The following is a 12752-nucleotide window of genomic DNA, read 5'->3' on the forward strand; positions in this document are numbered from 1 at the left end:
AAAACCCCTAATTCTACCTAAACCCCCAATTTCTACCATGGAAATGTCACGACCCCAGTTCGCTCTCCGTGAACTGTCGTTACGGCACCTAGTTTCTACGACTAGGTAAGCCTAAATATGCGGAACATAAATGAAACTTGCGGAAGAAAATAACCAAAACGTATCTAAATGGAACAATAGTTATAATGTCGCTTGGCATATAGAACACAACATTCTCAAAACCAAGTACATTATCCCAAAACCTGGAAACCCACGGAAACACAAGCCTTTGGAATATCTAACAGTCTAACTCCAGAATATCTAACAAGAAAGAAAAATATAGAAGGGCAATGTTAAATAGCTGGAATAGAAAGGGACTTCTCGGTCTGCGGACGCGGCAGATATACCTCGAAGTCTCTAGAGCAGTCGCTTCCCTCAAGGATGGTAGGCCAGAATAGCGCGGTACCTAGATCTGCACATGAAAAAAATGCGTAGAAGAGGCATGAGTACACCACAACGGTACTCAGTAAGTGTCAAGCCTAACCTCGATTGGGTAGTGACGAGGAAAGTCAGGGCCCTACTGAGTCAAATAAAATATAAAGATCAACAGTATAGAACAGAACAGTATAAATAAGTACGGCAGTAAAATAACACAGGATGTACATAACAACAACAACTATACAGAAAATAAGGTAAACATGGAAAGGAAATACAGTTCAGTACCAATAATAACAACCGGGGATCTCCCAGGATACCGTCCTGTAGTCCCATATGTACATATCTAGTGGAGCTCCCGGGATCCCGTCTCGTAGTCCAACTCATAGTGCGGGGGGATCTACCGGAATCCTATTTCGTAGTCCCAAATGTAAATACCCAGTACTGGGGGAATCTACCGGGTGCATTCCCGTAGTTGCATATAACTGTGCATGGGGATCTACCGGGAATCTAACCCGTAGTCCCAAAGTAAATATGCAGGGGGATCTACCGAGAATCTAACCTGTATTCCCAAAGTAAACAGACAACAGGGAGCTACCAGAATCCCACATCCGTAGTCCCAAAATAAATACACAGCAGCAGCAAGAAGATATACAAAAATGGCAAAATTTCATATAAGGCAATAAGTGATTCTAGCCTAGCATGCAACACATAATTCAAGTAAGGTAGGTTGAATCAAATAAAACAAGTAAGTCACTTAGACATACTTTCCTAAGCTAACAACATGTGTAATAGTGCAAGTAATAGAAACAGGAAAGGAAACATACTAGTAATTACTTAAAGAACATCGGTTTCCAACAATTAGCACAAGTACGCACTCATCACCTCGCGTACAAGGCATTTCAATTACCACACATAACAATCCTAAGGGGAAGGTCCCCCACACAAGGTTAGACAAGCAACTTACCTCGAACCGGCTCAAAATTAATCCGAAACCACGCTCTTGCCATGAGTACTCGACTCCAAAATGGCCCAAATCTATTCAATTCAATTTCATAATGTAAATAACACTTCAAGTAACTGATTCTACAATTTAATTCTAAGCTAATACGCGAAATTAGATAAAATGAACAAAATGCCCCTCGGGACCATGTCTCGGAATCGGGTAAAATTTATATTTTTAGAAACCTCATACTCTCACGAGTCTATACATAACAAGAACACTGAATTCGGAGTCCAAATGACCCCTCAAAACCTCATTTAAAGGCATCTTAAACTCAAGCCCTAATTACCCATTTTCCCCAAATTTCTCACCACTAATTAGGTCTTTAATCACATAAAAATGAGTTATTAAGTCAAGGATGTTACCTCCAAGCGATTCCCCTTTGTTTTCCTCAAAATCACTCTCAAAAGCTTCAAACCCGGATGAAAATGGTGAAAGAATCCCTCAAATTCGCGAAGGCAACTATTTATATGTTCTGCCCAGCGATTTCCGCATTTGCGGCCCTGAGACCGCATCTACGGAAACTACATCGTATCTGCGACTTTCATTAAATGACCAGAAACCGCATCTACGATCACCCTTTCGCAGATGCGCCACCGCTTTTGCGGTGTTCCTTTCGCATCTGCGGAACCTGAAGAAAAGACCAAAATTTGCTTCTGCGGTCTCCTTAGCCGCTTCTGCGGTCCCCAAACCGCAAATTCGAAAATACCAGAAGTAGCAAAAATATAGCAGCTGCAACATTTCCTCAGCTTCTCGTTAACCATCCGAAATCACCCCGAGGCCCCCGGACCTCAACCAAAGGCATCAACATATCCTAAAACTTTATTCAAACTTGTACTAATCTTCAAAACACTTCAAACAACATCAAAACAACCAAAACACATCGTATTCAAGCCTAAGTTTCTAAAATCTTTCGAATTCCGTTTTTGATCAAAAACCAAACCACGTCCGAATGACCTGAAATTTTGTACACACATCCCAAATGACGCAACATAACTACTGTAACTCTCGAAATTCCATTCCGACCCTCGGATCAAAATCTCACCTTCAAACCGGAAACTTTCAAAATTCAACTTTCGACATTTCAAGCCTAAATTAGCTATGTACCTCCAAAACACAATCCGAACACGCTCCTAACCCCAAAATCACCCAACGGAGCTAACAAAACCATCTAATTTTCATTCCGAGGCTGTCTTCACATTGTTCTGACTACGGTCAACTTTCCAACTCTTAAGCTCTCATTTAAGGACTAAGTGTCCCAAAACTCTCCGAAACATAAAATTGAACATCCGGGCAAATCAAAATACCAGAAATAAACTCGGGGGAAGAAGTTAATAGGGGATCGGGGTATTAATTCTTAAGACGACCGTCTGGGTTGTCACATCCTCCTACATATAAACATTCGTTCATCCTCAAACAAGCGTAGAGACATGCCTGAAGTAGTGAAAAGATGAGGGTAACGACTGCGCATATCCTGCTCAGTCTCCCAGGTCACCTCCTCGACCGGCTGGCCCCGCCACTGAACCTTTACCAAAGCAATGTTCTTTGACCTCAGCTTTCTAACCTGCCTGTCCAATATTGCCACTCGCTCCTCAACATAGGATAGATCCTTGTCCAACTGGACTGAACTGAAATCCAACACGTGCGACGGATCCCCGTGATACCTCCGGAGTATCGGAACATGATATACCAGATGAACTCCTGCCAAGCTGGGAGGTAAGGCAAGCTCATAGGCAATCTTCCCAACATGCCTCAATATCTCAAAAGGGCCAACAAATCTCGTACTCAACTTTCCTTTCTTCCCGAATCTCATGACGCCCTTCATAGGCGAAACTCAAAGCAGAACCCGCTCTCCAACCATATAGGAAACACCACGAACTTTCTGGTCCGTATAACTCTTCTGCCTGGACTGGGCTGTACGGAGTCTATCCTGAATCACCTTAACCTTCTCTAAAGCATCCTGTACCAAGTCTGTGCCCAATACTCTAGCCTCACCCGACTCAAACCAACCCACCAGGGATCTATACCGCCTCCCATATAAAGCCTTATACGGTGCCATCTGAATGCTGGACTGATAGCTGTTGTTATAAGCAAACTCCGCCAATGGCAAGAATTGATCCCAAGACCCTCCAAACTCAATCATACACGCACGGAGCATATCCTCAAGAATCTAAATAGTGCACTCGGATTGTCCGTCCTGCTGAGGGTGAAATGATGTACTCAACTCCACCCGAGTACCCAACTCATGCTAAACGGCCCTCCAGAACCGTGATGTAAACTAAGTACCCCTATCTGAGATGATGGACACTGGAATACCATGCAAATGAACAATATACCGGATATAAATCTCCACCAACCGCTCCGAAGAATAGGTAGTACACAAGGAATAAAATGAGCGGACTTGGTCAGTCGATCCACAATCATCCAAATAGTATCGAACTTTCTCAAAGTACGTGGGAGCCCAACTACAAAGTCCATGGTGATCCACTCCCACTTCCATTTCGGAATCTCTATCTGCTGAAGCAACCCACCCGGTCTCTATACTTCACCTACTGATAGTTGAGGCACCGAGCTACAAATCCAACTATATCGTTCTTCATCCACATCCACCAGTAGTGTTGCCTCAAATCCTGATACATCTTCGCGACACTCGGATGAATGGAATATCGCGAGCTATGGGCCTCCTCCAGAATCAACTCCCGAAGCCCATCAACATTGGGTACACAAATCCGACCATGCATCCTCAATACCCTATCATCACCAATAGTCACATCTCTGGCATCACCGTGCTGAACCCTATCCTTGAGGACAAACAAATGAGGGTCATCATACTGTCGCTCCTTGATATGATCAAATAAGGAAGACCAAGAAACCACGCAAGCTAGAACCCGACTGGGCTACGAAAGATCCAATCTCACAATTGGCTGGCTAAGGCTTGAACATCCATCGCCATAGGCCTCTCTGATGCTGATAAATAAGCCAAACTCTCCAAACTCTCTGCCCGGCGACTCAAATCATCGGCCACCACATTGGCCTTGCCCGGGTGATACAAAATAGTGATATCATAGTCCTTCAGCAACTCTAACCATCTCCTCTGGCGCAAATTTAGATCCTTTTGCTTGAACAAGTGCTGCAAGCTCTGATGGTGAATATAAATCTCATAGGTAACCCCGTATAAATAATGGCGCCAAATCTTCAGGGCGTGAACAATGGCAGCTAACTCAAGGTCGTGAACAGGGTAGTTCTTCTCATGTATCTTCAAATGTCTGGACGCATAGGCAATCACCCTACAGTCCTGCATCAACACCGCTTCGAGGCCAACCCTCGAGGCATCACAATAGACCGTATAAGACCCCGAACCTATAGGGAATATCAAAATTGGGGTTGTGGTCAAAGCTGTCTTGAGCTTCTGAAAGCTCGCCTCATACTCCTCCGTCCACTGGAATAGAGCACCCTTCTGGGTCAACCTGGTCATAGGGGCCACAATCAATGAAAACCCCTCCACAAAACGATAGTAGTAGCCCGCCAAACCAAGGAAACTGTAGATCTTGGTAGCTGAGGATGGTTTGGGCCAACTCTGCACGGCCTTTATCTTCTTCGGATCCACCTGAATACCCTCACTCGATACCACGTGGCCTAAGAATGCCACTGAATCCAACCAAAACTCACATTTCGAGAATTTAGCATATAACTTCTTCTCTCTCAAAGTCTGAAGCACAGTCCTCAGGTGCTGCTCATGATCTTCCCGACTCCAGGAATACATCAGAATATCATCAATAAAGATAATGACGAACGAGTCAAGATACGGCCGGAACACACTGTGTATCAAATGCATAAAGGTTGCTGGGGCATTGGTCAGCCCAAATGACATAACAAGGAATTCATAATGACCATACCGAGTCCTGAAAGCAGTCTTCGGGATATTTGGCTCCCGAATCTTCAACTGATAGTAACATGAGCGCAAATCAATCTTAGAAAACACTCGTGTGCCCTGAAGCTGGTCAAATAGATCATCAATACGAGGCAAAGGATAACGGTTCTTCATTGTAACCTTGTTCAACTGGCAATAATCAATACACATACGTATAGAACCATCCTTTTTCTTCACAAACAAGACAGGAGCACCCCAAGGTGATACACTAGGCCGAATAAAACCCTTATCAAGCAATTCCTATAACTGATCCTTCAACTCAGGAAGAGCCATACGATACAGAGGAATAGAAATGGGCTGAGTGCTGTGAGCACGTGATTTTTTTCCTATATGAATTACTCCCACAAATTCAAAACAATACAATCTTTTCCATTGTTTGCAATTTTGTGGATTTTCGTAGCATTTTGTTATTGTTTGCATTTGTCTGTGCATGTTTATTTTATTTAATTCATGAAAAATACAAAATATGCTGCATTTGCCTATAGGATTTAATTTTACATTTTGTTAGATTAATTAGAAAATTAGTTATTTCATAAAAACGGAAAAGATCACAAAAGATTACTTATTTTTGCACTTTTCAATTTAGTTTTTGAGTTTTGGTAGTTTTTCCTTTAATTTGGATTTTAATTAATTGTGGTAATTATTAGTTAGAGATAATAAAGTCAATGTGGTAGGTTTAATTTGATTTAGGAATTAGTTTAGGTTTTATTTTAGTTTTAATTTGAAAAAAAATCAAAAAGAGTTTGAAAATAACTAAAAAATTCAAACGAAAATGAAGAAATAAGTTTTGGACCAATTCCATTCAGATCCCTTCAGGCCCAATCGATACATGCTCAAACAGGCCCAAACCAATGCTATAACCCGGTCCAGCTTTCTTTAAACCCAAAACGGTGTCGTTTAGAGTTCCCGGTCATGGAATAATCTAAGCCTTTCATCTTAGCTCATCCAACGGTGGAAACTACTTCTATTATTTTAGTTAAATCTGTCCTAAAACCTACAGAGACAACTTAGTCCAAACAGACCCCCCCTCCGTCCATCTCTCTCATCTCTCTCATAGATAACCCTAGCGCCGCCTCTGAGCGAGTCCTCCATTTTCACCGGTGAGATAGCTCCAACCACTACCACAATCTGGCCATGCAACCATCACCCCTCCTTGCATCCTAAGCCACCATTATTTTTCCCAAAATCCTCGCTAAATCAGGCCTGTTTCAAATCTGAAATCAAAGAAGAAGAAAATATCTCAAGTCCTCGAGTTCTTGTGAACGATTGGACTTGAAACGAGTATTGCTCGTTTGTTCTCAAAAGAACACACGGCTAATACCGGTTTCAAGTCAAATCAGAGTTGTTTGAAGTTTATCAAGCATTGTTCGTATGACCATCTAGGTACTTTTGTTTTTGCCCTTTCGTCTCCATCTTCTATTTTGTTCGCATGCTCGTATCCTTCTGCTTCTTCTCTTCTCTGTCCGTTTTCTTTTTTACTTGTCCCTCTCCCTTTCTTCTTTTTCTTTACTTTGATTTCTTGGTTTGAATTTGGTAAAGTATTTAAATACTGAATATAGGTGTCTCTGTTCATATGGTGGTAGTACTTATTCCGTGAGCTCTTCAATTTTCTTGTAGATATTCTCGTGAATACTGTTTAGTTGTGTATATGGCTCGTTTAATTTCTGATTTGTTTTTCCAGTCGTATACTTGGCCCTTGTTAAATGTGGTAATTTAGTTTAATTATAGTTCATTAGCTAATTTAAAAGGGAGTCAGTCATTTAGCTAAAATGTCCATTGTGAAATTGTTCAGTTGTGTAATTTTTCTGACTTTTCACTGAATAGCCAACATAGGGTTTTGATTATGTTTGGGCCTTGGGTTCAAAGTCGACCCATTGGCAAAGAACAACCCATTCATTTGGGGCTTAAGCCATTGGGTCAATTTGACCCATGTTTTGTCTAGGTTCTTAAAGGTAAAAACAAAAGTTTAAAAGGGCAATTTGGAAATTTTAGGGGTAAGGAAATCTCAGTAACAGACTAGGAAGCTTCCTAGAAGCTGGGGAGGGGGACTATTCTGAGTTCTGATTTCTAAACTAGGGGTATTTGAGAAAAAATGAAAACTCTAGAAGGTTTTAAGTGCAAAACATAGTTTATTTCTGCAGCCCTAATGCTTTGCCTATAAAGGCACCCTTTATTGATATTGAAGTCGGATTTTGGGGAAAAAAGGGAGAGAAAAATCTGAAACTCAAGAACGGCTAAGAATTTCATAGAAAATTACTGCTCCATTGGATTTCTTTCTATAATTCTTGAGGTTTTGAATATCTGAAGCAATCTTTGATTCACATGGGGACGAGGCTGGTTTAATTTGTTTTTTTTTTAAAACTGATTCTGAGCTGAATTTGTGCTGTGAGTCCTGATTTCTAGTTTTCTTAACTCCCCTTGTTTAGCTATAATTCTTGAAAGATCACAAGTACTTATCTGGGTTGAAGATGGTCTGATTTTGGTTTTTAAAACTGATTTTGAACTACTGAGAGACTAATGTTCCATTGCTGCTGTTGACACTATCCTGCTATTGTTGATCTTCTTCCTTTTTTGTCATTTTGCTTTCCAGGTATTCTCAAACACTATGGACATCACTTAAGTGTATTTGAAGTTTGGAATCTGAAAATTGATCAAGAACTATAGATGTTCCCATTGAATCTTAGTCGTTTCCTTTCAATTTCATGTACGTTTGTGATGTTTATCATTAAAAATGTTTTGACTTGTAAATAGAGCATGAGCTGATTGTCACAGCATAAAACTGAAGTTTTGAGTAATTTTGATTTTCTTGTTTAGAATCAGTTGTGTTGAAAATAGCTATGGGTGAAAGAAGTGTCTTAGTTGACAATGGTAATAATACTTTAACTGATTTGAATAGTTGACTAGTGTTTGAATGACATATAATTAAGTTTGGTTTTGTATTAGTTGATTTGATAGTCTATTGAAAGGTGTTGCTCAAGGTTAAAGTCCAGCATATTTAGTTATGATGTGGTATAATAATTAGAATGAGACATAAAGCCAAATAATGTTGCCTTGTATTTGAATGAGACATGAGGATTTGAATATGAGATGTTTAGAATTCTTATGTATTTTGCATATCGAATAGTTCAAGTTACTCCTGATTATGTCAATGATTGTTGTTAATTGGATCCGGTGGGGCTTTGTAAAAAAAAAAGCAGAGTCTTGGATCCTAGGATGATTTGGCTCCTTAGAGACTCGATCCTTGGGGAATACACGTTGTTGTCCTTTTCTTTTGTTAAGTTTGGGCTCAATTTGGGCCCAAAGCCTTGAAAGCAATTGGAAAATAAAAAGGGAATGAGTTTTGCTGCCTGTATTCTTGATTACTGTGAATTGGTGCCTTCGCATTAATGGCCGTCGCTGGCCCATATCCACGCTAATGACTGGTCCGATTCTCCATCATTGCAATTTGGTTAAATTTGGTCTCGTGAGTTTGATTCAAGAACTTCTTATGCCCTTTAATCAACTAGCCAAATCCTAATAATTGAGGTGCGCCATATTATATAATTCTAGTAATTTATGGCCCTCCTAAGTTAGTTTAGAAACCCTTTAGATAGGATAAATCGAGGTGTGTCGTGCCAAACAAAAATTTCAATTGCACGACCCTTGTTTGATTAATGTTTTATCCTTAGGAATCGAGGCATGCCATTTAGCGAATTTCCATGGCCCTTGCAAATTGCTAACGCGTAGTTGCTTTAGGTGCGTTATTTTAATAATTTACCTTCCTAAACTCGGGTGTGCATTTATGTGACCCAAATCCAAATCTCAACAATGTTAGATAAAATATGTCGAGGACTGCGGGTGCATTTATGTAACGTGGTTCAAGACATGTTTTAATAACGTTGCAATCTTCCTAAAAATGAATAAAAGCGGTTAATAAGTTAAAATTGAACTATAGGTTAAAGCATGTATTAAAATCATATAATAGGCCAATTATAACAGTTGAGCGACCGTGCTAGAACCACGGAACTCGGGAATGCCTAGCACCTTCTCCCGGGTTAACAGAATTCCTTACCCGAATTTCTGGTTCGCAGACTGTAATACAAAGTCAATCTTTTCCTCGACTCGGGATTTGAACCGGTGACTTGGGACACCCTAAAATTATCCCAAGTGGCGACTCTGATTTTAATAAATAAATAATCCCGTTTCGATTGTCACTTTAAGTAAAAAGGAGGTGTGACAAGTGCCCGGCAACAGATCAATGCCAAAATCAATATCTCTATCAGGCGGCATGCCAGGGAGATCAGCTGGGAACACATCGGGATAATCCCGTACTACTGGAACTGAATCAACTGAAGCGATATCAATACTGACATCTCTCACATACACTAAATATGTGTCACACCCCTTCCCAACCATACGCTGAGCCTTAAGGAAAGAAATAACTCTACTAGGAGTGCGATCTAAAGTACCCCTCCACTCAACACGCGGTACACCTAGCATAGCCAACGTCACGACTTTGGCGTGACAATCAAGAATAGCATAATGGGGCGACAACCAGTACATGCCCAAGATAATATAAAAATCAACCATGCTGAGCAATGATAGATCGGCTCTGGTCTCAAAACCACTAAGAGAAACCAAACACGACCGATAGACGCGGTCCACAACAAGAGAATCTCCCACGGGAGTAGAAACATAAACAGGGGAACTCAAAGAATCCCGAGATACACCCAAATGCGGAGCAAAATAAGAAGAGACATAAGAGTAAGTAGAGCCTGGATCGAATAGAACCGATGCATCTATGTGGCAAACCAATATAATACCTATGATGACAGAATCGGAGGCAACATCCTCGGTACGGGCAGGAAAGACATAGTATCTGGCCTGGCCTCCCCCTTTAGGGCGACCTCTACCTCTAGCTGGCTGAGCAGGTGGGGTAGCAACTAGAGCTGTAATCATAGCTTGAGAACTTTGTGGGGCACGCTGTGGCTGAGAAGTATTTAGAGGTGCACCCCTCCCAAGTCTGGGGCAATCCCTCACCATATGACGTGTGTCACCACACTCAAAACAAGCTTTGGGAGGACATGGTGTCTGTGACTAGCTAGGGCCAGGTCTACTGGACTGACCTCTGAAAGCACCCCGCGCAGGATGCGCGCTAGATGCCGGTGGTGCATAATAAGGCTCCTGAGATCTAGGAGGAGCTGGAGCACTAATGGCTACTGGAAGAGCTAAATGAACAGGGCGACTCATATAACCCCTACCATGACGTCCTGCAGCTGGGGCACGAGCACCAGAGAAGTGGCCCGACTCTTGAGACCTCTTGGCCTCCCTCTCCTCTCTCTCCCTAGCATGCATACCCTCAATCCTCCTAGCAATGATCACCACCTGCTTATAAGAAATATCCATCTCCAACACATGAGCCATGCTAGATCTGATGCTGGGAATAAAGCCCTCAATAAACCGGCGAACCCTCTCGCGAACAGTGGAAACCAAGGCTGGTGCATGCCTAGCCAAACTAGTATAAAGGACAGCATACTCTGAGACAGTCATAGCACCCTGGAGCAAATACTCAAACTCTGCGCGCCATGCGTCCCTGAGGCTCTAAGGAATATACTCTCTCAGGAATAGATTTGAAAACTGAGTCCAAGTTAGTGAAGCAGTCTCATCTGGATTGTCTAACTCATAGGTGTGCCACCACTCATAGGCGGCTCCTCAAAACTGGAAGGTAGTGAAAGAAACCTCGCTCGATCCTAAGATACCCATGGTACGGAGAATGCGGTAACACTCATCAAGAAATCCCAGAGCATCCTCCGATGCTAGACCACTAAATACAGGGGGCTTGTACTTCTTGAACCTCTCATCAAACTTTAGTTTTGATCAGTTGCAGGTGTCGCATTTGTGACCTGGGGTTCGCAAATGCGAGCCCCGCAAATGGGAAGAACCTATCGCAAATGCGAAGGTTTCACATTCCTGTCCTCATCGCATTTGCGACGAATAGTTCGCAAATGCAAACTCTGATCCCTCCGCGAATGCGACCAATTGATCGCATTTGCGATCACTGTTGCCCATCTCCCACTTCACAATTGCGAAGATTTGTCCGCAAATGCGAACACTGGCTTCCCGCAAATGCGACCTCCTGATCGCAAATGTGAACTAGTGTTGGCCTAGGTACACTTCGTAAATGCGAAGAATTTGCTCGCAATTGCGAGTCTTCCAACATGGGGAATGTTCGAAAATGCGAAAACTAATCTCGCAAATGCAAGATCAGACACCAGTCACAGAAATTGCAGAACCAACAATGCTCTAAGTCAAATTTTAATTCCTTGGCCTATCCGAAACACACCCGAACCCTCGGGACTCCAAACCAAACATGCACACAAGTCTTAAAAACATCATACAAACTTGCTCGTACGATCAAATCACCGAAATAATACCTAGAACTACGATTTTAGCACCAAATAACATGAAATTTTTAAGAACACTTTGAAATTTCTATTTTCATAACCGGACGTCCGAATCACGTCAAATCAGTTTATTTTCTCACCAAATTTCACATATAAGGTATAAAAATTATTTTAGACCTGTACCGGGATCCGAAACTAAAATACGGGCCCGATATCAACAAGATCAAACATTAACCAAATTCTTAAAACCATTTAATTTTCAGTCTTTCAATTTTCATCCAAAATTCATATCTTGAGCAAGGGACCTCAGAATTTGATTCCGGGCACACGCCAGGTCCCATATTTTGATACGGACCTACTGGGATTGTCAAAATACGAGTCCAGGTCTGTTTACTCAAAACGTTGATCGAAGTCAACTAAATCAACTTTTAAAGGCAAAAATTATTATTTTTATCAACTTTCAACATAAACACTTTCCAAAAATACGCCTGAACTGTGCATGCAAATCGAGGAGGAATAAAATGAGGTTTTGAAGGCCTCGGAATATAGAATCGAGTTCTAAAATATAAAATGACCTTTTGGGTCATCACAACATTAAAGAGATAATTACTCAAATCCCTCTTTCTAATGATAGAATCTCTAGGTCCTAAAAAAATATCATGTCAATCGTCAAAAGGATCTAACTCTAGTTTCAACATAGATCTCTTGGTATAAACTAAGAGAATGACTCATCAAAATTAGAAACTAAATAGGTAAAGATATAAACACTATAAGTAATGTCAAATGGTCTACTTCGTTTTAATTTTTGCAGTCTTCAGTCTTGACATTCTCCTCTAAACTTGAGTCACTATATTCTTTTTTCAACTCAATCCCCGTGGTATCTAAGTAACCAAAATCTACATGGGCCTCATTCCTTATTGGTAAATTGTTGTTTTATTTCCTCATCCCATAAGGTCTTATAATAATACGCCTTAACTTGACCACTAGCATTCTCATCATTATCCTTTTCCTCATAATCCTT

This window comes from Nicotiana sylvestris, chromosome 6, assembly GCF_000393655.2.
Source record: "Nicotiana sylvestris chromosome 6, ASM39365v2, whole genome shotgun sequence".
In the NCBI taxonomy this organism is placed as follows: Eukaryota; Viridiplantae; Streptophyta; class Magnoliopsida; order Solanales; family Solanaceae; genus Nicotiana; species Nicotiana sylvestris.